Here is a 23,768-nt window from a genome sequence, read left to right on the forward strand (position 1 = left end):
CATAAACTTGACAGGAGTGACATCAAATTTTCTCTATCAGGGAAGAAGAGGTCCAGGGAAGGAGAGACTTCACATAGGAATGGATCATGACCTCATTGGGAAAAAACGATTTGAGATCCAGCTCATCTACAAGATGAACCAATTTCCCCATTACAAGTGGCAAGTCCATGATTTAGGGACCTTGCTTTGCTATCTTTAAAAAACAAACTAAAAAGAAAAGTTAAATAAGAAAACAGCCAGAGAATTTATCTCCCTATATCACACCCACCAATCACTTTCTCTCACCTCAACCCTTCTTAAAGACATATGAACACTCCTGACCCCTTATGTGGACATCATGATATCTGAACCAAGGATGATGGCACTGGGATTTGTTACTTATGTATAGCTGTGCACTGCATGCCCTGGCCCATGTTTGCACATTTGCAACATATTAGCCTAGTGTTCATCTAGCTACCAAGCTACCAACTACCCAGATACTCCCATGAGAATTTTCCATAAATTCTTCAAAACTTTCCAGCTTACAAATTTAAGGGTACTTTCCAGGCATTCATTCACTCATCCTGAACAGCCTTATACTGTCATAATAGGTAAGAAGTAACTTACTCTGGGGGTGAGCATATGAAGGCAGATGAGAGAAGTCCTTCAATCAGACATCTGGCAAGAATTGTGTTGAGCAATTAGTTGGTATAGGCACTACACTGTGTTAAGTGCCTGGGTACAGAACTAACACCTGAAGGTTGCCCTCAAAATATTCAGCCTATAGCCAAGTAATATTCCACTGTACGTATTATGTGTAGCACAATTTTTTTATCCACTTGTCTACTGAAGGGCACTTGGGTTGCTTGCATCGCTTGGCTATTGTAAACAACGCTGCAATGAACATAAGGGGGCATATATTCTTTCAAATTAGTGTTTTGGATTTGGGTCATAAGGTAAAATCTTACCAATTGCAAAATCATGGATGGACCTAGAGGGTATTATGCTAAGTGAAATAAATCACTCAAAGAAATACAAATACCATATGATTTCATTTATATGTGGAGTCTAAAGAACAATATAAATGAACAAACAAAACAGAAACAGACTCATAGATACAGAGAACAGATAGATCATTGCCAGACAGGAGGAGGTTGAGGAACTGGGTAAAAAAAAGGGAAAGGATTGAGAAGCACAGATTGGCAGTTTCAAAAGAGTCACAGGAACACAAAGTATAGCATAGGAAATACAGTCAATAATATTGTAATAACTACCTAGAATATTGTAATTACTATGTAATATTGTAATAACTACATACCCAGCTGGCTACTGGAGATATCAGGGGGAACACTTTGTAAAGTATAGGATTGTCTAACTGTGCTGTACATCTGAAACTAATACAAAATAATATTGGCTGTAAACTGTAATTGAAAAAAAAATTAATTAAAAAAATATTCAGCCTAATAAGAGGGCATAGACGAGCAACTTATTAAACAAGTGTTAGTACAGCTAAAACCATGCCATCCAGTCCTGAGTCCCAGGCTCCTCACCAGCAGCCATGTGGATTTCCCATAAGCCAGGATTCCTGGACTGTCTGACGAAATGCTAAAACATACTCTTCAATGATCTCAGCACTGCAACCAGCTGGAAGCAGTGGGAGGAAGATGAAGTACCTGACAGGTTAGTAACACACAGTGGAATCTATTCCATGCTAAAGGAGGGAGGAATAGAGATAAAAACAAAAAAAACTTTTTCCAAGAGCTTCAAGTCACTCCTCTTTCTGGGCTTCCAATTACTAGAAGGTACTAGACAGCAACAGAGTCCAAAGTGCTGGGAATTTCCCAGCTCTTTACAGCTCCGCAGACAAAGGCACGGAATCCTGGCCCACCCGGTTTGTCAAGGTCAGGACAGCAAAGAGGCAGGCAACCCTGCCACACCTCGAGCCCACTGGGATAACTCTCATCCACGCCTTGCCGACACCTCCTCTTCCTGGTAGACCCCTTGTCCGTCTCCAGCTTACTCCTGCTCATCCTTACAGGGTGGCTCTGCTATCACTAGCCACAGCAGCCACATGGCTGTATGGCCAACAGCCACTGCCGCCGTCGCTGCCGGGCAGGTGCAGGTTCCCACTGAATTCAGGCAGATGGTAAAGAAGGAGCGAAAAACTGGTGGGCCATTCCTTTATTCTAGCCTCACAACCGGCCGGTGAGTGAAACACACACGGAGCACCAAAACCCACTCACACATTCTCTGGTGCCACAACCAGGAGAATCTTTCCCGGTTTTCCCTAGAATCAAAGGCCCCCACTAGTCTGAGTCACCTCTGGTTCTCCGTCTGCCCACATGGCTTCTTACTCTGCAAAACTGGCTTTTCTTTCCTTTCCTTCCATCTTGGCTTCTTTTTCAGCACCCTGCCACCTTGACTTCATTCTCCTTTGGCACTCTGCCTCCTCTCTGCCCTCACTCTGCAAAAACATGGCTCCCTTCTTCTCCTTCTTTCTTCTTCTTAAAACTTTGAAGCGCAAAACCCCTCCTCCAGCACACATTAGCATAACAAAGCCCCTTCCCAAGCAGGAAGGTAATCAGCAGTTTCACAGATCACATATCTGGGCAGCCATTTTTAACAATAAAAGTGAGCAAACTTAAAAAATCATATTTTACAAACTCTTTTGCCCAACAACAGCAAATGCTTATGGAATTAGAGAAAGAAAGCAACCCTGCTTTCTCCACCATCCTGAAAAAAAAAAAAGGCTTAACTGTTCTCTATTAACTTGAGAAGAAGCCCAAGAGACTCCCTCTTCAACTCCTTATTGTCCAAGGTCCTGCACACCAGTGCCCGACCTACGTCCCAGCACACTGCTCAACCTGAAGGAAACCATGCATCCTTCAAAGCCCCGTTTAAATACAATATTATAAAAGCACAATTCCTTCTAACAGAAACCACCCCTTCTTCCAGCCTCCCAAGACACACTCTTCTCAATGTCCCCACACTGTCTAGTCCTCATGGTGCATGTCCTCCCACCCCTATTGGAGGGGGAGCTCCCTATGGGCGTGTCCTCCCACCCCTATTGGACGGGGGAGCTCCCTATGGGCGTGTCCTCCCACCCCTATTGGACGGGGAGCTCCCTATGGGTGTGTCCTCCCACCCCTATTGGACGGGGAGCTCCCTATGGGCGTGTCCTCACACCCAGGACACCCCCAGAGCCTAACAGTCATGGCACCCCAGAGGCACTCAGAAATCACTGAAGCACGGTTCTCACAGCTGGAAGCAGGCCATACAAAATGAGAAACCAACACCTCACTGGTACCCAATCTACACATTTTTACCTAAAGTGCTTTTTATTGTTTTGTGACTGGTTCCCCCCGTCAGAGTCACTTCTTAGCCAGCTGAATACCTATCTGACAGTCTCCCATCAAAAGGCACACAATCCCTCTTGGAGCACTTTCAACAACCAGAAATCGTCCACCCCATGATGCAGTCTACCCAATTTTTGGATATCTCTTAGCATATGTCCTTAAATACTGAGTTCACTCTTTCCATGGGAGTTTCGGTTAAATCCCGAGGAGCAGCCAGCGTGAGAAGACGAGCCCAGGGCCAGCTGGGGAAGCAGTGTAGCATGACAGCTAAGATCTCGACACTGAAATCAAGCGGAAGCGGGTTCACATGCCTGCCTGCCTGCCTGCCTGCCACTTGGGGAAGGCATGGACCCTCCCCCCAGGGCGTTGAGGGCTGTTAGAGGAACAGAAATAACAACTCAGGCAGAGTGTTCGGCGCTTGGAGCACTCGATTAACGGCAGCTATCATGGCAACTGGTTCTATTCCTGTCTCTCATCCTGGCTTACCATGTACTCAGAGTGCTGATCACACTGTGTGACCCATAATACCTACACACCCATCCACAGGATGATTTAGCAAAGCCTCGGCCAACATGCCATTCTGTTGGCCACTAATTGGCATGACTGGGAGCAAGGGCAAACCAGACTTCCCATCCAGAACCCTGGCACTGAGGGGAGGGTGGAAAAGCAGAGAAATGCAGATTCCTTGGCTACTGCCTGTAAGGGTGCTGTCCACCATTGTGCAAAGGTGACAGAAGACACCAGATGCCAAAGCAGCTGCCTCAATCACTGGGAGCTGTCATATTGCTCAAGCCTCTCCAATCATAGCCCCCAAACCAGACAACAGGAAAGAGGGCAAAGGTAGAGAAAGAAAGAAAGAAAAAGAAAAGGAAGGAAGGAAGGAAGGAAGGAAGGAAGGAAGGAAGGAAGGAAGGAGGGAGGGAGGGAGGGAGGGAGGGAGGGAGGGAGGGAGGAAACAGCGTGACTCCGTGACTCCGAGTCCTACAGTCAGACTGCCAAGTCACTCACTGCATTGTGACAGGGCTGCCTAGAGCACCAAGAACAAGGGTGCGGCCTCTTCGCCCAGTTCCACTTCCTACCCATCACTGCAGGTTGCAAGCAGCTCAGGGTCCTGAGAAGTATGTCCTCAGGCAAAAGATAAGGAATTCAATCCTGGATGTGCACTGAAATCTCTGTGACCTTGGGGGACTGAGTGACTTCTCTGAGCCTCACTTTCTTCATCTGCAACAGGATACCAGCCTAGACTTCTGGGTCTTTAACCAGGGATGCCTGACAGAAACAGGCAATTTTTTTCTAAGTACCCGTGACCAAGCCTATCTCGCAGAGATTCTGGGTCAGACGGCGGAAGGGGAGGCATGTGTATATTTTGCAAATTCTCTGGCTGTTTCCGAAGGCTGATTCATCAGCCTTAAAGATCCCTACACCCCCTTCAGCTGAGACCATCATGCCTCATCTTAGAGCCTGGCACACGACAGGTACTACATAAATGTTTGCTCTTTCCACCATCACATTCACCCCCTGCCAAATGCCATGAGAGCCATTTTGGCTCCACTGGGCAAGAAGGCAGCTGGTGCCACAGTGGAAACGTACTGTGTTGGCCCACCAAACCCATTGCTGAATTTAAAAATACCCGTGGTCCATTACCAGGAGGGCCCTGCCAATGGAAAGAATGGGGAGGGGATGCCTGTGAATAAATGTTCGCCCAAAAGGACAGAGCTGAGCTCTAGAACAGTGCTTCCCAAACTGTACTATGCATGCACATCACCTGAGTGGCTTGTTTAACATAGATTCTGTGGTGGAGCTAAGAGTCTCCATTTTTTTTAAGTGAGAGGGAGATAAGAGAGACAGACACCCACATGTGCTCCAACCAAAATCCACCCATCAACCCCTGTCTGGGGCTGATGCTCAAATCAGTCAAACTATCCTCAGTGCCTGAGGGTGATGCTTGGAACAACAAAGCTATCCTCAGCACCAAGGCCCACATGCAAACCAATCAAGCCACTGGCTACAAGAGGGGAAGAGAGAAAGGGGGAGAGGGATGGGAAGAGAAGCAGGTGGTCGCTTCTCATGTGTGCCCTGACCCGGGATCAAACCCGGGATGTCCTTACACTGGGCTGATGCTCTATCCACTGAGCTGATGCTCTATCCACTGAGCCAACCAGCCAGGGCCACAGTCGCCATTTTTAATAAACTCTCCTATGTGATACTGATGCTACTGGCCCTAGAAACAAACCCTACACAGGAAGGTTCTAAGCACAGTCATTATGAAGGGGTAAATTTGTACAGAAATGCTGGGTATCTACTGCATGCCACTCAGGCACTATGCTGGGGCTGGGAAGACAGAGATGAATAAGACAAGAAAAAGAGGCATATTGGCATATAATCACGATAATACATGCTTTAAATTCTATTATCAGAGGCATAGCCAAGGTTCCATGCTCATTACAACAAAAAGTCATTTATCATGTTTGGACAGCATGAAACAGAAAACCACAAGTAACACTGAGGAGGCATCTACCTTGTGGAAGAGAAAAATTACAGAATAGTATGTACAGCAAGTGATACATACTGAATAGTATGTGTAGCATGGAGCCTATAATCAGGTCAGCAAACTGTTGTATGACCCACTAGCCAGGATGGTTTTTATATTTTTTTTAAAAAGAATATGCAATAGAAATTTTATGAGACTGCAAAGCGCAAAATATTTACTATCTGACCCTTTACAAAACATGTTTGCTGATCCCTGAGCTAGAAAGATGGAGAGATACACAGATACAGCTATACACCAAATTTTCTATTGGTTATTGCAAGTGGCAACAAGTGGTTTTCATTTTCTTCTCTGTGTGTTTCTCCAAGTTCCTAATTTTCTTCAGTGACTATGAGTTATTTACAAATTAAGGTTGCAAAAAAGTTATTGCCCTTTGAGCAAGGCATTTCATATCCAAACAATCTATCTTGAGAAACAATCAGAGATGCAGATAAAGAATTTGGTAAAAAGGATGTGCATCACCGTGTGATTTACAATGATGAAAAGCTAGAAACTCAAATGTCAGCTACCAAAAATAGGTGATTAAACAATTATGATATATTCTTAAGATGAAATTATATACACTCATCAAAAACTACATGTATGAAGAAGTCCTGATGCCACGAGCATGTGCCTGCACTCTACTGTGTGGTGAAATTACAAAAAAACCTGTGTATCCAGTTAGACATCAAGTCAGCAAAATGCAAAGGCACCAAAACATAAAGAAAAGAACTACTCAAGAATATTAAAACCATAAACAATGTTTGTATCTAAATAGTGGATCTATGAGCGATTCTCATTTCCTTCTTCATTTGGTTATGTATATTTGAAATATTTTGTTGTGAGCACATACCACTCATAGAACAATACCATACATACAGTAATAAAATCAGGGTTTGTTTTTACTTCCCATTCTCCCTGAGGGATTGAGAGGATGTTCAGGAGGAGAAGTCGTCTCCGCTGTATGACAGCACATGCCAAGACTCACAGGCGTGCAAGACAGTGTGACTGGTAACACACTCAGGGTGCCTGAAGCATAGAGAGCCTGGCAGGGGATGGCAGGAGACGATCCCCACACCGAGGCAAGGTCAGGAGATGGCGGGAGATGATCCCCACACCGAGGCAAGGTCAGGGGATGGCGGGAGACGATCCCCACACCGAGGCAAGGTCAGGGGATGGCGGGAGAGGATCCCCACACCGAGGCAAGGTCAGGGGATGGCGGGAGACGATCCCAACACCGAGGCAAGGTCAGGGGATGGCGGGAGACGATCCCGACACCGAGGCAAGGTCAGGGGATGGCGGGAGACGATCCCCACACCGAGGCAAGGTCAGGGGATGGCGGGAGACGATCCCGACACAGAGGCAAGGTCAGGGGATGGCGGGTAAAGCTGTGCCCAGGAAAGGGTTTCCCGCTGGCCATAGAGATGGGGAGTGAGAAGGCAGGCGGCCCACGGGGAAGCTGAAGGAGTCGGATCCTCACAGAAGCCCGTGCCCAACAGGAGAACGGATAGGTAAATGTCTCCCACTCAGTTCCATGCACAAAACGCTTCTCTTTCATTTTTTCTTAACAGGGTTGTACATAATTTGTGCCCAGAAATAAAATTATTTGAGAAATCAAACCAACACGTTCTTCTTGTCCCAGGCATTGCTAGAGGGCCATTCTGACCTCCTTCTAAAACTAGACCCAGTCAACCCTCTAAGTCAGTGGCCTCAACCTTTTTTGGGCCACGGACCGGTTTAATGTCAGAAAATATTTTCACAGACCAGCCTTTAGGGTGGGACGGATAAATGTATCACGTGACCGAGACAAGCGTCAAGAGTGAGTCTTAGACAGATGTAACAGAGGGAATCTGGTCATTTTTTAAAATAAAACATCGTTCAGTCTTAAATATAAATAAAACGGAAATAATGTAAGTTATTTATTCTTTCTCTGCGGAACGGTACCAAATGGCCCACGGACCGGTACCGGTCCACAGCCCGGGGGTTGGGGACCACCGCTCTACGTGGCTTCACAAGTTCCTTCTGATCCTCAGGCACAGGTGCCAGGCAAAGGAGCGCCAGGCCTGAACGTGCCATCATCTGCGCAGCGGACCCAAGACAGGATGGGGCTGAGCATGAGGGAAGGAGGAAGAAAGCCTCACGTGAGGGGGCCCGGGGTGAGGTGAGGCAGGGCCGAGGTCATGATCCTGGAGGACAGGAGAGGCTGAAGAGAGAGAGGCTGGGCCGACGTCCCCTTCAGACTGGGTTCCCGGCATAATGAGAAACGAGGTTCCCGTAAATCAGGAGGCATGCCATGGTTAGGAGACACTCAGCCCTGTTCGAGAGGGCTTTAACTGGAACTAGGAGAGCTAGGGAGGAACCTGTAAGTGCCGAACAATGCACTGGGCAAACAAGTGTGTCCCAGATACAGGCTCTACAGAGGGGCAGGGGCTCTGGGCTCACAGGAGAACCCGAGGGAGAGAGAGCAGCCTGAATGGTCCTCCAAGCCCCCAGGGATACTGGGGCCAAAACAGGGAGTGAGCTGGGAGCTGAGGCAGGACAGGAGCCCGGGAGGAGGTCACGGGGCTATGTGGAAGAACTCTTGTCAGAGGTACATGCACAAGCCCAAGAGGGAAGTTCCTTCCGCTCTGAGGGCAGACGATCTGAAAGGAGGCGGCCGAGGGAGAGCCAGCACCAGCTGCAGGGGTGGCAGTCGGGGGCATGGGGATCAGCCGCTGCCAAGGCTGACAGGGAGGGGAGAACTGAAGCTAGAGGGCTCACATCAAGGCTTTCAAAATGTCCCTCTCTTTTTCTTTCCTGGTGGCCAAACATGTCTGTACGTCCACAGAGCCACCGAGCCCTGCAGGTGGGACATGTCCTCTGAGTGCCCTGCACACACACCCTTACGATGATACTTCACCCGTGGGCCCAACTTGGTTTGCATGGCTGTTTCCTGTGAAGACCACAATCTCCTTAACACCAGCGCGATACCTTATTCACCTTAGTCCCTAGTTCTTGGAATGACAAGCAATAAACATGGAGACAACAAATGCCCTTCGTGCTGCATATGTCAGATACGACTCTCTTTTTGCAAAAGGCAAACCAGCTAATAAACTCTCACTAACTGACCAACAGTGTGACCCACAGTTAATGGAACCCCAGAGGTAAGTGATGACGAGAGATTTCATTCCAGCCACAGAAGAGCAGTTGGATGCAGGAGGCAGAAGACAAACATGGGAAGAATGATGCTGTATTGTCTTGAGCCACCATCTGAAGAAAGGGAGATTCTGAGACCTCAGAAAAGCAAGCAGTAGCCAACAACCCGCAACGTGCTCAGAGTAGACCGTGGGCAACAGAGAAAAGAGACCAAGCAAGGTGTGTGGGAAAGGCAACACATGAGTGATCATCCAGACTGGGGTACCGTGTGGGCAGAGGAGCTAGGAGGCTGGAGAGAGGGCCGGAGGAGCTGAAGGGAGGGGCTGTGGTGCACTCAGCGGGGACAGACTTGCTAATGTGCCTCCTTCTCCCCATCTGTGAAATGGGCTGAACCCCTGAGTCTCTGCAAGCACACACTGGCTAGGAAGCGAGGAGAGAGCCTGGACACCCTGGGAGCTCCGCCCACTAGCCTGACACCCCTGTGCACAAAAGCCTCACCCTTCTCGCACTTGTGAACTGAGGGTGCTGTAGTGTCTGCCCTGTCAGAGCCCACATGGCCGGCCACCCGTGCCAAACGGTCATGAAAGGAAAAGAGTGCGCACTGAATTGACCACAGCTGAGCAACATTTTCATGGACTCTTACACCCTACGCGCTTGTCACACAGTCCCATCCTCCTAGCATCCCTGACCCTTCTCAGGCAGCAGCCATCACAGTCCTCCCTGGGATGACTTCCCTGACTCCTGTGGGTCCCCACCTGTCCCTCGTTCTTCTCCAGCTCTCTGATGCTTCCCTGTAATATGAACACCAGGCACTTCTCCAGTATTCTGTAAGATGAAGTGCCTTCCCAGCAACCAGCAAGGTGTACTGGTCCTTTAAGCCTTAATAGATAACATCAGCATTCCCATTTTATAGCTGAATTAACTGAAGCTTTTAGAAGACCTTATCTCCATCTTCCCCAGAACCACTCCAACTTCTGTCTAGTCAGGCCTCTTCTAGCTCCTAGACCAATCAAGAAAGATACAGCAATCATATCCTGTCTTTCTTAATCTAATTTCTTTGCTGCTGAATAAACCCAGGAACCATGGTGCTGTGCCAAGGGCAATCTGGGTTTTCATCACATCACTGTCTTTCACCCTCCTGTGCTGGTCCAGGGTGCAGAAGCATAAATGTGCCCCAAGCCCCCAGTCCAAAGCAGATGCCACCACCCTGGCATCTGCTATTGACTTCCCAGCCATGCTCCAATGCTAGCACCCACTTCACTTCAACCAGACCTCCCTCCCAGTCCTGGAAGCTCTCCACTTGTGTGGACCCTGCCATGGGAATGAAAAGATCTCTCCTGCACTGCAAGAAAGCCCTCTCTGGGCTGGCCGACCAGTCAACTGTCGCTAGGCTGCCCCCAGGCCTGCTGCCCCTTCAAACACCAAGCATGGGCCACCCAGCTCCTTCTACTGGCCTCCTCCTCAGATCCATTCCCCATCAACCCTAAACTTGCACCCGGTAAACAGGTTTTCCCCTTTTCCCAACTTCCATCCTTCCATTGATTCGTAATGGTCTATTACTAGACGAAGTTGACCTGCTTCAAATTACAGTTCACATGACTTGCCCTGATCTGACTCTAGCTTAGCTCCTGACAGCTGTTTGACTCTGGGCAAGTCCTTCCCACCTATGTCTGATCTTACTTCCCGGTCTGTAACAAACCAGCAAACCAGCAGTTGAAGTAGGTCAGTTGTTCTCATTAGCATTGGCACCATCTATGGGCTTGTCAGAAAGTCAAGTTCATGATCTGCGGTATCAGAAGCTCTGGGATGGGGCCCAGAAAAGCTCCAGAATGACTCTGATACTCCTCCAAGTTGAGAACCACTAGGCCAGATGATCTCTATGATCCTTCTAGCTCCACCTCTCTGAGAACCTTAGGTTTTCTCAACGGAGCATCATCAAACTCCTCCAAACTCGACCCCTCTGATTTTGATCCAGTGTGAAATCCTCAGCCGGCTCTCATCTGGCCATGTATGATACTTCCTCCCCAGAACAGTTTACTCCACGGCACTTCTTTTTCCCATGTACTACCTCAGCGGTAGCCATTCTGTCACTCTACTAAAAAATAAAAGCTAAGACATTAGCAAAGAAGCCACATCATGAACACTGTGGCATCCTGGCACTGTCTTTTAAAAAAATTAAAAAGGGGGTTTATCCTGGAGGCAAGTCAGTAAGGAACTGTTGTATAATCTGAGATGGTGCTTTTCTAAGCCAATCGATGTCCTTAGTACAAACAGCTGAAGGAACCAGAAAACATTTGCTTTGTACCCCGTCATATACAGCTAAAACAAGCCATTTCATCCTTAGTCCTTACATGTCACAAGAAAAAAAAAATTCTGGATAAACATTACAAGTATAAAAACACATCGCAAAGAATACTATTTTCTCTGTGCAGACTATCAACAAATAGACTGTCCATTGCTGCAGCTTTGAAAGAGCAGCTGAATGTCTACCACGGAATGTGAATGAATGAATGAGTAAATGAGTGAGTGAATGAATGAATGAGAAGGCAACTTCTCAGGGCTGGTGCTATGGAGTGCAGAGCAAGTTAAAATCCTATTCTAAAGGAACTCAGTTGGCGTGTAGGGTGGGCAATGGGCAATGTCAAAGCTGTCCACCCATCCATGCATCCATGCAACTGTCTATCCAGTTAACAAAAGTTTGCTGTGCCTCTGCCAGATTCCAGGCAGGAATGAGTCTTAGCCAGTACTACAGATCAAGGGCCATGGACAATCAGAAGATGAAGAAATTATTTCCTGTTTGGGGGCAAAGTGTGGAAATTAAGGTCAGCTTCATGAAGGAGGTGTTGGACCCTGAAGAACAATTCAGATTCAAACAGGTGATGGTGGCAGAAGACAGCAAGCAAGTGAGGAAATGTGACAAAGGCGAGAAATGGAGAAAACAATGGCGATGAGCTTCCAAAAGTCAGTTGGTCCCATGAACGACAGGATGAAAAGGATATATGCAGAGACAGTAAATAGATCAGTGGTTGCCAGGGCTGGGGTAAAGGAGGGAGGGATGAACAATATAGCAGAAGATTTTTAGGGCAGTGGAAGTACTCTGTATAATATAATGATAAATGCATGTCATTATACATTCATCCAAACCCACAGACTGTTCAACACTGAAAGTGAACCCCAACCGAAAGTACGGACTTTGGATGATAATAATCACTTGTGAGAAATGTACCCCTTTATTGGGATATGTTCATAGCAGAGGAGACTATGCATGTGTGGGGCACAAGGGACAGGAGAGACCTCTGTACCTGCCTCTCAGTTATGCCGTGAACCTAAAACTGGCCTTAAGAAATAAAGTCTTAAAAACATTTTCTTAAAGGCTACACAGAGGGTGTACTTCTCCGGGGTTCTGCCCCTGCCTTCACTGCCCTCAGTCAGCTATGGAGATGGCTATGGAGATGGCCTCCCTCCACCTCCACTGGCACCGGACCCCAGGCTGTGCACCTGCTTGCCTCAGCCCGCTCCCCAGCTCCCGTGCCTCCCCGGCTGCCTCCTCCACGTCTCCCTCCTGGTCTCGGTGCCCGCCACAGGCTTCACTGTATTTCCTATGCTACGTCTTTATGCCACTGTTTTCGGTAATTTATAAAACACATACTGCCCACAAGTTTGTATTTTTAATTCCTGTAAGAAATTTTGGGATCCAATCTGTGTGAACGTCAGACTGCAGCATAATGTGGTATTGTATGATAAAAGCCTCCAAGAATAAGAACAGACAGTGCATCCTGCTTATTCGAAAACACAAGCACTGTTTCCCTTCCTGGGTGTCACAGATTTCCTTAAGAATGATTGTTCTTGGGTTTGCATCCATTTATCCCAGTCTTCTTGAAATAAGTTCTGAGGATAAAGCTTTCCCATATTCAAGGCTTCTGCTTTCTTTTTTTCCAAACGTTTACTGAGAACCTTTGCTCTGCTAAAACTGAGCACCGTGTTTCACGACTTTCACAGAGTCCAGCTGTGGTGCTGTGTAAGCATGTGGTACTGCGAGGTATCACTGACCACTGGACCCACCTTCTAGAGAAGGACAACTGATCAGGAGTATAGCAGAGGAGACTGCTCTCTCTGAGTTCCTCTTGTTGCTCGTGTGTTTATTCAACAACAAGGATGGGATCATCCTTTTTTTTTTTTTCCTTCTCTGGGCTTCCAGCTTTTCCTGGCATTGTCACTTTCTATTTGAGAGCCTCAGTCTCCTTCCCAGAAAACAAAGAGGCTGAATTGTGGTGATTTTTAAGCCCTGCTTTGCCTAAGCCCCTTCCAAGAGAAAAAAAAAAAAAAGCAAGAGAGAGCAAGAGAGATGGATCCTATCTTGTCCCACTTCCTCCGCAGCCACTTCAGTTTATTCATTCAACATTATAGGTGTAGCCTGACCTGTGGTGGCGCAATGGATAAAGCGTCTACCTGGAACGCTCAGGTCGCTGGGAGGAGGCCCTGGGCTTGCCTGGTCAAGGCACATACAGGAAGCAACTATGAGTTGATGCTTTTTGCTCCCCCTTTTCTCTCTCTCTCTCTCCTCTCTCTCTCTCTCTCTCTCTCTCTCTCTCTCTTTCTCTCTCTCCCCACTCTAAAATGAATAAAATATCTTTAAAAAAGCATTATAGGTGCAACATTCTTCCTCAGCTATTAAAAGATAAAAATAAAAGTTTAAACCCACAGGGATATGACAACTACATTTTACTTTCATTCAATAAATATTTCTGGAGCACCCACCCCATACCAAGTGCTGTGCTGGGGGACGAGGACACAATGCGAACAAGCCATGCACGATCCCTGAACTCATGGAGCTCCTATTCCTACGAGGGAGACAGACTGTCCAATCACCATGTTGGAAGAGCTAGGAAAATAGAGAGTACTGAAGAGACAGAGCAGAGAAGAAACAAGCTAGCTTTGGGGCAGGGATCCGGGGTGGAGGGGAACAGGCTGCCAAGTTTTAAGGCTGAATAGAAACCAATCAGTCAGAGGGACCGAGTGGAACCCTGGACAGGATCCTGGAAAAGAAACAGGATGTCAGTGGAAAAACTGATGAAACCCAAACAGAGTCGAGAAGTTAGCTGACAGTAACGTACCAATGCCAGTCGCTTAGTTCTCACAAATGCACCACGGTAATAGAAGATGTCAAAAATAAGGGTAACTGGGTGAGAGGTGTATGAAAATTCTCTGTACAAGTATACAACTTTTCTGTAAACCTAAAATTTTTCCAAAATTAAAAGTTTCTTCAAAAAAAATGACCAGAAAGAACATACTCACGTCTAATATCTTTTCCAAATCACAATTTTCTGACTTGACAAGGACAGCACATAATAATAGTACCTAATATTTAATGGGGCTTATCATGTGTCGGGCTTGGTTCTAAGGGCTTGAGGTGTATTAACTCCTTTGATCCTCACAACGAAAAGATAGGTAATTTTTTTATTCGTATTTTATGGATGAGACAACAGGGACCTAAAAAGATGAACAAGTTGAGGCATTAAATGGTAGAGCCACGGTGCAATATAGCTTCAAAGCCCAGGTTCTTAAGAACTATACGTTTAGACTAAAGCTTTCAATATATTTCTGGATTTTTCAGGTAAGCCTATGAGACTGGGAAAATCCAAAGGATTAATCACAAAGGCAGAAAGGTGGGAATTATGTTTAATACAAAAGAGAAGAAGCAAAAGACTTTCAAGGTAAATTGCTCATTTTTAAAAATCTTTACTGGGGAAGAACCAAACCTCCCTGCCATTACCAATGGCCTCTCCGCATGTGAACAGTATCTCTGAGCTGGGTTGGGCAGTGTCCTGTGCTCACTGAAGCTCTGTCCCCCCAGCCCACGTTAGGCCCCATGGTCTACGACCTGCCAGGCTGCCAGCTGACATATTCATCCCTGAACTGTCTGACCAGGTATACGGTGAAAGGTTGCCTTTCCAAGGTCTTCAAAACAAGCTTAAGCTTAGGTGACTAGTTTTCCTAGATGGCCAAGAATCCATGCAGAGAAGCTGGCCATACATTGCTCAATTCTAGAGAGCAGAGAATCCTTCTCTCTGATGTATAACGTTCCTCACTGACTGAGGTTTCCATCAGTGTCAAGCAAAAGTCAGAAAGCTTCCCACCTCCGATGTGGGGTCCTTGACCGCAAGAGCAGACAGTCTCTGGAAAGATTCGCAGCTCGCCAGGACTGCCCCTCCCTGATCTGCCCCTCCCTGATCTGCCCCATTATTACCACCATTTGTCTTGGGAAGGTTCCGGAGTAGACACCCTCCATAGGCAGAGCCAGAAGGGAAAAAGGAATCTTCAAGAGATAAGGAGAGAGGGAACTATCCAGCTGAGGAATGGAAGAGGAACATTTACAGCAGGAAGAATGCAGGCAGACAGATAAGCTTGTGTGGCAGAGGAGATGAAGATATGATTAAAAATAACAGACAGGCCTGACCTGTGGTGGCGCAGTGGATAAAGCGTCGACCTGGAAATGCTGAGGTCGCCAGTTCGAAACCCTGGGCTTGCCGGGTCAAGGCACATATGGTAGATGATGCTTCCAGCTCCTCCCCCCGTCTGTCTCTCTCTCCCTCTCTCTCTCCTCTCTAAAATGAATAAATAAAAAAAATTAAAAAAAATAAATAAATAAAAAAATAAAAAAAATAAAAATAACAGACAATATAAAGTCCAAAATAGGCTGGAAGTAGAAGAACCAGTTTTCATTGAGTGCCCACTACGCATGGACACGGAGCTTTGTTCATTGCATACTTCCTTATACTGCCAGGCTCAAAAATATGTGACTGATCAAACAACCCAGACTGACTCCAACTTACATTGGCTTAGCAAATGTTAACATTCAACATTTTGAAACGAGTGTACACCTAGCCTGTACCTAACATTTCATAGATAGACTGAGACTCAGACAGGGGAACACTCATATCCAGAAAAAGAACCCAGATCTCCCCATTCCTGCCCTGTGCTCTTCCTGCACAGATATGGATGACGAAGTGGGTATTGAGAGAACACAGCCCAAGGTCAAACCTCCTATGTGTAGTGGACCAGATGTGTAGCCTCTATTTCACCCAGGATGTTCCATCTGCTGATTCTGCTGAAAAGGAGAAAATTACCAGCACTGTATTATATAAAGTATGTGACTTTTCAAGAAGAATGGAAAAGGGTAGCTTGGCTTAGATGTAGGAGAATGATGTATCAGAAGATGGGAAGCCAGGGAGGATGGAAAGGTGGAGAAAACAGTATGTTATGGAATAAATGGAAACTAGACTTGCTAAAATCAAGCTGTTCAACCAAGGAGCCAAGACCCACTCTTAAAAGACATTGTGATTCACAAGGCAGAGGCTCTGCCCAAGACAAAGTATCGGAATGCCTTACGGAAGTGATCGCTTCTGCAGATGGTCAGTCACTCAGTTGGAGCAAGGCCTAAAGCAGGGTTCTGCACCAAGAAGTCTGCTGCCCTTTACCACTCCAGATTTCAGCTATAAGAAAAATTGGTCTAGCCTGACCAGGCAGTGGCGCAGTGGATAGAGCATTGGACTGGGATGCGGAGGACCCAGGTTCAAGACCCCAAGGTCTCCAGCTTGAGTGTGGGCTCATCTGGTTTGAGCAAGGCTCACCAGCTTGGACCCAAGGTCGCTGGCTTGAGCAAGGGGTTACTCGGTCTGCTGAAGGCCCGCAGTCAAGGCACATATGAAAAAGCAATCAATGGACAACTAAAGTGTCACAATGAAAAACTGATGATTGATGCTCCTCATCTCTCTCCGTTCCTGTCTTTCTGTCCCTATCTCTCCCTCTCTCTGACTCTGTCTCTGTAAAAAAAAAAAAATTGGTCTAAGTTGTATCCAGTGTTAGGGTGTCTCAACCATATCAGTCATGTCAGAATTTCCCAGTAGTTCTGCTCCCAGTGACTCTTTGGCAACCCCCCAGGCCTCTCTTCCTATACAAACTCTCTTAGGAGTCCAGCTCTCCTTCGTAAGAAAAGCACTGATTTCACATCCGCAAACCCAGCCAGAAGTCCCTATGTCAGCAATTACTCACTTCATCTGCACACCTTTCCTACAAATTAGAACTTCCAACTCTGTAACAGGCACTAAGGTGCCTGCCTGAGTACCCGCCTGGGCAAAGATGCCAGGAGACAGACTGTGACTCACAGAAGCTTTCCCAAGGTACACTGGAACACGAAGCCCAATAAATATCGTGGGGGAAGAAAGGAAGTCTATGATCAAATAACTTTGGGAAATAAACCTCTTAGAAGGTGATAATGTACATTAGTTTACTAAAAGCTCAGAAAAGTCCAATAGTAAAAAGACCCATTTAATTTTGTTTAACTTGGACTTTTCCAAAGTTACTTGGCCATAGAAACTTTTTGCCATAGAACACTCTTAATACTTTGGGAAACAGTATCTTAAGAATCACTGCATTTAAGAAACTTCAGGCCTGACCTGTGGTGGCGCAGTGGATAAAGCGTCGACCTGGAAATGCTGAGGTCGCCGGTTCAAAACCCTGGGCTTGCCTGGTCAAGGCACATATGGGAGTTGATGCTTTCAGCTCCTCCCCCCTTCTCTCTCTCTCCTCTCTGTCTCTCTCTATCTCCCTCTCTCTCTCCTCTCTAAAATGAATAAATAAATAAATAAAAATTTTTTAAAAAAAGAGAAACTTCAGTGCTCCTACAGCAATACCTTAGCCAGTATTTCTACTACTGCATCTCTCACACTAAACTGAGTGTCTTCCAACAGAGCAAAGACCTTGTCCAAATCATGATGGTATCCCTGAAACCCAGCAAAAAAGTCCAATCCTCTCATACCAGGATGAGAAAATGAAGGTAAATATGTCAGCATGACCTTCTCTACATATTCCTAATTGTTTAAAAGAACATCTTACACAAAGAATGGGCTCAGTAATTCTTGAAGAATGGAATGGAATGGAATAGAAGTTTCTTGGCTATGCCCAAAGCCAGAAGGTCCCATAACTCTGTGCACTCCTGCCTCTTGAACCCCTTCAACCAAGCTGGGTGTCAACCAGAAGAAAATAAAGATGTCAAATCACAAAAAGAAAGCCAAGGGAAAACCAAAGGCCCTTTGGGGTGGAAGATGAGAAAATGGTGCTTCCAAACTAATGAGAACAAACAAGGACTGTTTGTATTTTATTTAGACTTAATAAGATAGTTTGCTGAATATTAATACTCAATAGTAAATAAGTAAGTAAATAAATAGCAATAAGGAAAAGGTAATTGGTTGCTACCAACAATGGTGATTAACTTAATTTTGAATTAAATAAGCAATAAACGCTTGACTGAAGTTCTATTAAATTCTATCCAACCAGTGAGAAATATGAGGCTCCTAATTGACATTAAACAAGATAGTTATGGCAAGTTAGTTAAATTTTTATGACCTGAACATAAATGCCTTATTAAATATAAATCTACTATTTTATTTGATAGAGAAATGTGTCATATACTCTTCTCATTTACCAAAAACGTGTCCAAGAAGGTTCACAGTTGGTCTAAACTGCTTGGACCAGAATTATTTTGTTTTCTAGTCCTGTTTTAAAAATAAGTTTATTCATTAAAAATTAATAAATTTAAGAGACAGAGAAGTCTAGTAAGGAGTTCTATATGAAACTGAAGAACCAGGTAATCATATTTCCTAAACCAAACATCAGGACGCTGCTTTCTCAATATAGATATGGTTTGGAGATGTTTAGACATCACTATTCTTAATTTTCCAGGATGTTTCCATGCTGTAAAAGGCTACTGATACTAAAGAATTTAAATCACAATTACTATTCAAATAAATATTAGTTGGCTCTGCTACAAAACAAGCTGTAATACCTTACGTAATTAGGTATTTTATTCTTACAGGTCTCAGCTACCACCCATGTGAAATGAGGAGATTGAACTGAAGATAATTGATTGTATTCATGTGTTGTTTCTTCTTCTTTGTAGTACATATAGCCCCTATCATAAAGCCTGGCACACATAATAGGTGCTCAGTAAACATTGACTAAACCAATGAATTAATATATAAGTAAAGTTTAGGCAACTCAAACCATTACATATTTTTAGCCCTTTCATAGCAAGCTTCTCCAGCCCAGACCTTTTTTAAATATTGCCTCCTGGCCCTGGCCGGTTTGCTCAGTGGTAGAGCGTCAGCCTGGCGTGCAGGAGTCCCGGATTCGTCCCGGATTCGATTCCTGGCCAGGGCACACAGGAGAAGTGCCCATCTGCTTCTCCACCCCTCCCCCTCTCCTTCCTCTCTGTCTCTCTCTTCCCCTCCCACAGCCAAGGCTCCATTGGAGCAAAGATGGCCTGGTGCTGAGGATGGCTCCATGGCTTCTGCCTCAGGCGCTAGAATGGCTCTGGTTGCAACAGAGCAAAGCCCCAGATGGGCAGAGCATCGCCCCCTGGTGGGCGTGCCAGGTGGATCCCGGTCGAGCGCATGCGGGAGTCTGACTGCCTTCCCGTTTCCATCTTCAGAAAAATACCCAAATAAATAAATAAATAAAGATTGCCTCCTGACAATTCACACAAGAGGAAACAAACCTAAACTACCTCTTGAGAATTTTTTTCAGTAATTAAAAGAATGCAAATTAAAACAATACTGAAATATCATTTCTTATAGATTAATTTAGCAAAGGCAACTGCAAGCTATAATTAAGTCCTGGTGAAGATAGAGAGAAAAAGCAGATTCACACTGCTAATTAGCACAGCTTTCTGGAGGAAGTATGGCAACTGGTATGAAAAATAATAGAAATATTTGGTATTTTTCTGCCTATAATTCTCCTTTGAAAGAACTTAAAAGCTTATTTAGTCACCCAATATATATTTATTTAAGGTCTACCATTTGTCATAGTCTATGAAAAATAAAAACAAGGGAAATGATGTGAAGTGTCATCCGGTGGACGGACAAAGAGGAAAGAGGAGAGAGATAACATGTTTTTTAGCAGCAACACATGGCAGGCTTTGGTGCTCTGCTACACTGACCACAAATACCCTTCACAGTCTCTTCTGTGGAATACACTATTATCCCCTTTTACAGACGATGAAATGGAGGCTCAGAGAGGCTAAGTACCTATATACCTAGACAAGGTTATACGGCTAACAAGTGGCAGAGCCATGACTTGAACCCAAACCTGTTCATCCCTCCAAACCATGATACATTTTCTACCACATCTCTGAGGAAATGAGATATATATTCAGATAATCACATAATAAATGCAAGGAATAAAATGATCACCACTGTAAGGGAAAGTGGAATTGGCAAAGAAATAATTGCCTTTAGGAAATAATTTAGAAGAAAATGTTATTTGTCCACTCATTTCATCATTGCATTTTTAACATGTTGAATTGATTTTAACTGTTTTACAAAATATTAACTATCCTAGTGTCCGCATGGGTAAAGTTTAAAGCAGAGTCTATCAATTTCAAATATATATATATATTTAGCCTGACCAAGTGGTGGCGCAGTGGATAGAGTGTCGGACTGGGATGCAGAGGACCCAGGTTCGAGACCTCGAGGTCGCCAGCTTGAGCGCAGGCTCATCTGGTTTGAGCAAAGCTCGCCAGCTTGGACCCAAGGTCGCTGGCTCGAGCAAGGGGTTACTCGGTCTGCTATAGCCCAATGGTCAAGGCACCTATGAGAAAGCAATCAATGAACAACTAAGGTGTCACAACAAATAACTAATGATTGATACTTGTCATCTCTCTCTGTCCCTATCTATCCCTCTCTCTAACTCTGTCTCTGTAAAAAAAAAAAAAAAAAAAAAAAAAAGTTAAAAAAATATTTAGTTATGTAAAAAATGGATATATAAAGCCCTGGTGGATTTTTTTTTGTTTGTTTGTATTTTTCCAAAGCTAGAAACGGGGAGAGACAGACAGACTCCCGCATGCTCCCAACCAGGATCCACCCGGCACGCCCACCAGGGGGCGACGCTCTGCCCACCAGGGGGCGTCGCTCTGCCACGACCAGAGCCACTCTAGCGCCTGGGGCAGAGGCCGAGGAGCCATCCCCAGTGCCCGGGCCATCATCTTTGCTCCAATGGAGCCTCGGCTATGGGAAGGGAAGAGAGAGATAGAGAGGAAGGAGAGGGGGAGGGGTGGAGAAGCAGATGGGCGCTTCTCCTGTGTGCTCTGGCCGGGAATCAAACCCGGGACTTCTGCACGCCAGGCCGACGCTCTACCACTGAGCTAACCTGCCAGGGCCCCCGGTGGATTTTTGTAACAATATTAAGTGGAAAGAAACATCATATGTATACAGAAAAGTGGACAGGCACTTCTGGGAGGTTGAGATTAGGGTTATGGCATGGTAAGAGATCAGCAGAGTATTTGGCTACATGAGTTTTGTTTGTTTGTTTTTTACAGAGAGAGAGATAGGGACAGACAGGAACGGAGAGAGATGAGAAGCATAAATCATTAGTTTTTCGTTGTGACACCTTAGTTGTTCATTGATTGCTTTCTCATATGTGCCTTGACCGTGGGGCTATAGCAGACTGAGTAACCCCTTACTTGAGCCAGCGACCTTGGGTCCAAGCTGGTGAGCCTTGCTCAAACCAGATGAGCGTGCGCTCAAGCTGGTGACCTTGGGGTCTCGAACCTGGGTCCTCCGCATCCCAGTCCAATGCTCTATCCACTGCGCCACCGCCTGGTCAGGCGCTAAAAGAGTTTTGATGGGTTTTATTTATTTGTTTGTTTGTTTAATGAAGTTGAGTAAATGTATTCTAAATAAGTTCTTTTCCATTGTCTTTTGATAACAGACTGACTAATGTTTAGAGAAGTTCAATTAGGTGTTTTCATTACTAAAGTTATTCTTAAAACTCAAGTTGTCATTTATTACTTCACTTACAGTATTCATTCATGTCTTAATTCAACATATGAACTTAACATTTATTAAAAGTGGATTCTGATATGTTGTAAGAACACTGCAAATGCTATAGGTATGAATATGAACAAAAACCAGAACCTGTCTTGGGGCTCTTTGCAGGCTGGGGACAGGAGGAATCTGAAATTGTGCTAATAGAAAACTCAAGTGGAAATCCTGAGTCGATATCTAATTAGCTTGAGCCCTGAGCAAGTCACTTAATCTTTCTCAGACTCACATTCCTAATCAGTAAAACTTGGAAAATAATGATAAATATTCACAGGACTACTGTGAGGATTTACCTGTAGTTTGCAGGAAAACACATGATTAATGGTAAAGCGTTATAAAAACAGCAACTGGCAAAAAGTGTCATACCTATACTGGTGGATTTGACTTTGAGCAGGTCCATGCAGGCTGGCCTAGGCCACGTGATCTCCCTGGTAAGTGCGTGTTAAATCCCTGGCACAAAATGGTGGTTCTTCACTATTCCACACGAACTGCAGCCCATCATTCTAGTGCCTAGTCATCCTTTTTGAGCACTCTGCTTTCTGTCCAGTTTTGCTAAAATAATCCTAAGGACCCAAATGGGTAGAGGACCTCCAGGTAAGATTGTTATAAGTGTCTCTTATAGAAAGGAAGGGAGGAAACAAGGGAGGAAGGGAAGGAGGGAGAAAGGGAGGAGGGAGGGAGGGAGGGAAGGAGGGGGCAGGGAAGGAAGGAGGGAGGGGGGAGGGAAGAAAGGAGGGGGCTTTAAATGGAGGCTGTGGGGAAATCAGAATTGATAGACCTCAAAGACATTCTAGATCAAGTCTTCAACCAATGCTTGAGTTTTCACTGTAACATTTCAATTAGATACTGCTTAGAGATCACCAGTGATTCGAGATTCAGTAACTATTTTTTTTAATTCATTTAAAAAAGGAGAGACACAGAGAAAGGGAGAGAGAGAAGGGGGGAGGAGCAGGAATCATCAACTCTCATATGTGCCTTGACCAGGCAAGCCCAGGGTTTTGAACCAGTGACCTCAGGTTCCAGGTCAATGCTTTATCCACTGTGCCACCACTGGTCAGGCAAGATTCAATAACTCTTAAAAGAGCTAACTCCATTAAGAATCAAGAGATGCCTGACCAGGCAGTGGTGCAGTGGATAGAGCATAGGATTGAAACATGGAGGACTCAGGTTCGAAAACCCAAGGTCATCCACTTAAGCGCAGGTTGGCTGGCTGAAGCATGGGATCATAGACATGACCCCATGGTTGCTGGCTTGAGCTCAAAGGCCACTGGCTTGAAGCCCAAGGTCACTGACTAGAGCCCAAGGTCGCTGGCTTGAGCAAGGGGTCACTCACTCTGCTGTAGCCTCTCAGTCAAGGCACATGAGAAAGCAATCAATGAACAACTAAGGTATCGCAATGAAGAATTGATGCTTCTCCTCTCTCTCCCTTCCTGTCTGTCGATCCCGATCTGTCCTTTTCTCTGACTCTCTCACTATCTCTGTCAAAAAAACAAAAACAAAAAAAGAATCAAGAGATTTCACGAAATTCTTGAAAGACAAAACCGGATAGAAAGCTTCTCCTTGATAGAGAACTAACTAAACAGCCATGCATTTGGTCATTCTTCTAAAGACACTGGACAGAGGATGGGAGCACCTCAGGGTCATGCTGGGATCAAGGCTATGGATTTTGCATGTGTCACCTGCTCAGAGTCTGGTGTTACTCTTGTTTAAATGAGGATGAGTGGTCTCTAGTATACCTCAGAAAAGTCACTTATATTCACTGATTAACCCTCTTCAGTTTCCCTTTATCTCTTGCCTGAGCTACAATACATCTCACCATATGCAGTACCCTCCCTTCTAATCCATCCAGCACACTATAACCCATTATTTTCCTAAAGCACAGACCCAATCACC

General features: G+C 45.4%; 1 protein-coding gene across 11 annotated transcripts in view; it reads right to left on the reverse strand.

Moving 5' to 3' along the window:
• Positions 1-23,768, reverse strand: part of LPP (LIM domain containing preferred translocation partner in lipoma) — a 736,954-nt gene that overhangs the window by 700,553 nt on the left and 12,633 nt on the right. For 2 of the 11 annotated variants that reach the window (XM_066241273.1, XM_066241267.1), the window contains exon 1: positions 15,455-15,602. The exons of the other annotated variants lie outside the window; for them this stretch is intronic. The gene's annotated coding sequence lies outside the window, so the exon portion shown is untranslated. Of the gene's footprint in view, positions 1-15,454; positions 15,603-23,768 lie in introns of those variants that run through there. 11 annotated transcript variants of the gene reach the window in all.

The sequence above is a fragment of the Saccopteryx bilineata genome, chromosome 8 (genome assembly GCF_036850765.1).
Source record: "Saccopteryx bilineata isolate mSacBil1 chromosome 8, mSacBil1_pri_phased_curated, whole genome shotgun sequence".
NCBI classification, from domain to species: Eukaryota; Metazoa; Chordata; class Mammalia; order Chiroptera; family Emballonuridae; genus Saccopteryx; species Saccopteryx bilineata.